The sequence below is a fragment of the Tinamus guttatus genome, unplaced genomic scaffold (assembly GCF_059628265.1).
Source record: "Tinamus guttatus ecotype Peru unplaced genomic scaffold, ASM5962826v1 Tinamus_guttatus_pri_ptg000355l, whole genome shotgun sequence".
NCBI classification, from domain to species: Eukaryota; Metazoa; Chordata; class Aves; order Tinamiformes; family Tinamidae; genus Tinamus; species Tinamus guttatus.
This window is the reverse complement of record NW_028288889.1, coordinates 943,104-949,103: the sequence shown is the minus strand read 5'-3', so window position 1 is coordinate 949,103 and position 6,000 is coordinate 943,104.

Sequence of the window (6,000 nt, the reverse complement as noted above, 5' to 3'; positions counted from 1 at the left end):
ACCATGCCTTTGAACCATGCCTTTGAACCATGCCTTTGAACCATGCCTTTGAACCATGCCTTTGAACCATGCCTTTGAACCATGCCTTTGAACCATGCCTTTGAACCATGCCTTTGAACCATGCCTTTGAACCATGCCTTTGAACCATGCCTTTGAACCATGCCTTTGAACCATGCCTTTGAACCATGCCTTTGAACCATGCCTTTGAACCATGCCTTTGAACCATGCCTTTGAACCATGCCTTTGAACCATGCCTTTGAACCATGCCTTTGAACCATGCCTTTGAACCATGCCTTTGAACCATGCCTTTGAACCATGCCTTTGAACCATGCCTTTGAACCATGCCTTTGAACCATGCCTTTGAACCATGCCTTTGAACCATGCCTTTGAACCATGCCTTTGAACCATGCCTTTGAACCATGCCTTTGAACCATGCCTTTGAACCATGCCTTTGAACCATGCCTTTGAACCATGCCTTTGAACCATGCCTTTGAACCATGCCTTTGAACCATGCCTTTGAACCATGCCTTTGAACCATGCCTTTGAACCATGCCTTTGAACCATGCCTTTGAACCATGCCTTTGAACCATGCCTTTGAACCATGCCTTTGAACCATGCCTTTGAACCATGCCTTTGAACCATGCCTTTGAACCATGCCTTTGAACCATGCCTTTGAACCATGCCTTTGAACCATGCCTTTGAACCATGCCTTTGAACCATGCCTTTGAACCATGCCTTTGAACCATGCCTTTGAACCATGCCTTTGAACCATGCCTTTGAACCATGCCTTTGAACCATGCCTTTGAACCATGCCTTTGAACCATGCCTTTGAACCATGCCTTTGAACCATGCCTTTGAACCATGCCTTTGAACCATGCCTTTGAACCATGCCTTTGAACCATGCCTTTGAACCATGCCTTTGAACCATGCCTTTGAACCATGCCTTTGAACCATGCCTTTGAACCATGCCTTTGAACCATGCCTTTGAACCATGCCTTTGAACCATGCCTTTGAACCATGCCTTTGAACCATGCCTTTGAACCATGCCTTTGAACCATGCCTTTGAACCATGCCTTTGAACCATGCCTTTGAACCATGCCTTTGAACCATGCCTTTGAACCATGCCTTTGAACCATGCCTTTGAACCATGCCTTTGAACCATGCCTTTGAACCATGCCTTTGAACCATGCCTTTGAACCATGCCTTTGAACCATGCCTTTGAACCATGCCTTTGAACCATGCCTTTGAACCATGCCTTTGAACCATGCCTTTGAACCATGCCTTTGAACCATGCCTTTGAACCATGCCTTTGAACCATGCCTTTGAACCATGCCTTTGAACCATGCCTTTGAACCATGCCTTTGAACCATGCCTTTGAACCATGCCTTTGAACCATGCCTTTGAACCATGCCTTTGAACCATGCCTTTGAACCATGCCTTTGAACCATGCCTTTGAACCATGCCTTTGAACCATGCCTTTGAACCATGCCTTTGAACCATGCCTTTGAACCATGCCTTTGAACCATGCCTTTGAACCATGCCTTTGAACCATGCCTTTGAACCATGCCTTTGAACCATGCCTTTGAACCATGCCTTTGAACCATGCCTTTGAACCATGCCTTTGAACCATGCCTTTGAACCATGCCTTTGAACCATGCCTTTGAACCATGCCTTTGAACCATGCCTTTGAACCATGCCTTTGAACCATGCCTTTGAACCATGCCTTTGAACCATGCCTTTGAACCATGCCTTTGAACCATGCCTTTGAACCATGCCTTTGAACCATGCCTTTGAACCATGCCTTTGAACCATGCCTTTGAACCATGCCTTTGAACCATGCCTTTGAACCATGCCTTTGAACCATGCCTTTGAACCATGCCTTTGAACCATGCCTTTGAACCATGCCTTTGAACCATGCCTTTGAACCATGCCTTTGAACCATGCCTTTGAACCATGCCTTTGAACCATGCCTTTGAACCATGCCTTTGAACCATGCCTTTGAACCATGCCTTTGAACCATGCCTTTGAACCATGCCTTTGAACCATGCCTTTGAACCATGCCTTTGAACCATGCCTTTGAACCATGCCTTTGAACCATGCCTTTGAACCATGCCTTTGAACCATGCCTTTGAACCATGCCTTTGAACCATGCCTTTGAACCATGCCTTTGAACCATGCCTTTGAACCATGCCTTTGAACCATGCCTTTGAACCATGCCTTTGAACCATGCCTTTGAACCATGCCTTTGAACCATGCCTTTGAACCATGCCTTTGAACCATGCCTTTGAACCATGCCTTTGAACCATGCCTTTGAACCATGCCTTTGAACCATGCCTTTGAACCATGCCTTTGAACCATGCCTTTGAACCATGCCTTTGAACCATGCCTTTGAACCATGCCTTTGAACCATGCCTTTGAACCATGCCTTTGAACCATGCCTTTGAACCATGCCTTTGAACCATGCCTTTGAACCATGCCTTTGAACCATGCCTTTGAACCATGCCTTTGAACCATGCCTTTGAACCATGCCTTTGAACCATGCCTTTGAACCATGCCTTTGAACCATGCCTTTGAACCATGCCTTTGAACCATGCCTTTGAACCATGCCTTTGAACCATGCCTTTGAACCATGCCTTTGAACCATGCCTTTGAACCATGCCTTTGAACCATGCCTTTGAACCATGCCTTTGAACCATGCCTTTGAACCATGCCTTTGAACCATGCCTTTGAACCATGCCTTTGAACCATGCCTTTGAACCATGCCTTTGAACCATGCCTTTGAACCATGCCTTTGAACCATGCCTTTGAACCATGCCTTTGAACCATGCCTTTGAACCATGCCTTTGAACCATGCCTTTGAACCATGCCTTTGAACCATGCCTTTGAACCATGCCTTTGAACCATGCCTTTGAACCATGCCTTTGAACCATGCCTTTGAACCATGCCTTTGAACCATGCCTTTGAACCATGCCTTTGAACCATGCCTTTGAACCATGCCTTTGAACCATGCCTTTGAACCATGCCTTTGAACCATGCCTTCTCTTCAGCCACTGGAGATACTGCTATGTGAAGATATGTATTCTGGAATACATGAAATCTAAACTGTTGAAAGACATGCTATTTGCCAATGCTATTAATAGATGGCATTATCACTTTCATTTAAGTGCAGAATTTAAGTTGCTTACTTTTTTACTGTACTTTAAATGATTAGTTTGATGTTTTCTATTATTGGTGTCTACGCTATGTGTTTGGGTGTAGTGGGTTTTTTCTTCTCTCTCTTCCCTCACAAAAAGATGTGGAAGTCTTCAAATGCTTAATCATGCCTAAAGCAGAAGCACAGCATATTTTGTCTGAGGTTGTGGTGTTTTTAATTTGTCTTTTAAGAAAATCTCAGGTGGTCTTCTCTGCAAAGCTGTTCTGCCTTTATTCTCTGGAGAGGGTTGTGACATCTGATAATGGTGTACTCCTTGTGCCTAGAAGGAACTGTACTATTGTTGAAAATCTGCCTAATTTTGTGGAAATTCTATTGCTGCAAAATGTTTTTGTATATACTTGCAGAGCAGAAACACATTTAGGTGAGGGATTTGCTGTTCTTTGAATATTTTGATCTTGTTTGCATAGTTAACTTTGTATTTTATGTAACAGTGGAATGGAAGCCAAATAAAAGGTGCCTCCAGGGCGGAGACAGATATTTCTGATACACGTAATATCTGTCTTTTCGCTCCTCTTTTAAGATGCAAAAATAGTGCCTTTCTTTTCTCTCTCCCCCCCAGCACATGGTGATATAAAAGCTATACTTAAATTGTGCATTTGGAAAGTGTTTTCCATGTCTATGCTCTATGCATAGCTTGACTCTGTCCTATCTTCATGTCAGTTTTAACATTGGGGTGCACACCATCCCTTTCTTATCCCCTGCTGCCTTTTCAAGGTAAGGAAGTAGAAAGGACAGGAATATGTTTTAGCTCCATTTAAGTGATTGAGAGATCTACACCTTCCACTATGCTGTGCTAGAGACACTAATGTTTTGTCTAATTAGATTTTATACTGCTAAACTAATATATATATATTTTTAAGACAGATTAGCTTTATCACTACAGTCCTCTTTCTTTATCCTATCAGTAGGTATGAAGTTATTCCAATATAAAGCCTCTTCTTCCTATTTCCTCCTCTTCCCCATTTTTAGATACAAAAATTTGCACATCTGCATATATTTAAGAAATCATAGCCACACACATTAGCATTATTCCAGCACTATTTCAACAGCTCGGTAGTAACTTCTCGCTGTGAACTGTAAAGACTGTGAGTAGCTCTATTTTCTTAAAACAGTAGCAAGGCAGTCTGCGTTTTTTGTTGTGCTGCTCCTCATGTATGGTTTAGATTTAATGCACATTTTATTTTTGAAAAGCCTAATTTTATTATTAGTATCATCTATCTATATACAAACACACACACATTATATACACATATATACATGCGCACACAGTATAAAACTATTACGTTTCTTTTGTAACTTGAGAGGATGTGGCCGTATAGGCCACTTGATCTATAGGCCACTAAAATTAAACTTTTTTTTTTTTTTTCTTCTGCAGCCAAGAAAGCAAGAGTGAACTTGTTGGGTCAAGAGAAAAAGAGCACTTAATCTATTAACTGGATAAATAATGTTTCCCTACCACCACCTCTATAAAATTTGATGTTACTGGGGATTGTGGTATAACTTTAATAATGTTGCCTTGGAAACATTTTGATATTAATGTGTTGTCAGTTTGCTTACTACTTTGCTGTTTTAAGTATAGAAAGTAAGCATTTTTATTTAAAAGCAATGCAGTGTGCAGCATCTGAAGCTTATTGAAAATATTTTATTCATCTTCATGCGCAAGTCTTTCAGTAATCACCTTCTGCAATAATATAAATAAGTAGTATATATCCCATAGGCTTGGGATCCTTACTTCTGCTTCAATTGCCTTGCCCTTCTGCTTCAGTTGCCTCTTTGAGAGTAATTATGTGCACAACACCAACTGTGGTGTGTCTGGTAACATAAAGCTTTTGTATGAGGCAAGGAAGTGGTGGAGTCACCATCCCTGGCAGTGTTCAAGAAAAGCGTAAATGAGGCACTTAGGGACATGGTTTACAGGTATGGTGTTGAGGGGCTTACGGCTGGACCAGATGATCTTGAAGGTGTTTTCCAACTATAATAATCCTATGATTCTATGTGTGTGTGGCTGTGTGTGCGCGTGTCTCTGTGTGTGCATGTCTCTGTGCCTGCTTCAGTGTGTGCATCTGTGCATGCATCTCTGTGCCTGTGTGTGAGTGTCTGTGTGTCTGCTTCTGTGTGTGCGTGTGTTTGTCAATGTGTCTGTGTGTGAAAATGTGTGTCTGCGTATGTGCATGTATCTGTGTGTGTCTGTAACTGTGTGTGCCTCTGTGCACCTCTGTGTCTTTGGGGGTGTGTATGTCTGTTGGTGTGTGTGTATCTGTACGTGTGCCTGTGTGTCTGCCTGCATTTGTCTGTGGTTACATCTGTGTGTGTCTGTCCATGTCTGTGTGCGTGTCTCTGCTCGTTTCTGTGTACCTGTCTCAGCATGTGCGCATGTCTGTGTGTCTCCCTGTGTCTATGCACATGCATCTGTTAATCTGTGCGTGCGTCTGTGTGTGCGCTTATGTTTCTGAGTGTGTGTCTCCCTGTATCTCTGTGCATCTGTGTTGATCTCTGTATGTGTCAGTATAGGTCTGTTTCTGTGTGTGTGTGTGTGTCTATGTGTGTGCATGACTGTGCGTGCCTGTGTGTGTCTTTGTATGCGTGCATGTGTCTGTGCATCTGTGTTCCTCTGTATGCCTGTCTGTGTGTTTGTCTGTCTATGAGTGTCTCCATGTGTCTGTGTGTGTCTGCATCTCTTTATTAATGTGTGTGTGCCTGTGTGTGCTTCTGTGTGTTTCTCTGTGTGTCTGTATGTATATGTGCACGCGTGTGTTTCTAACTGTGTGTTTCTGTGTGTCTGTGTA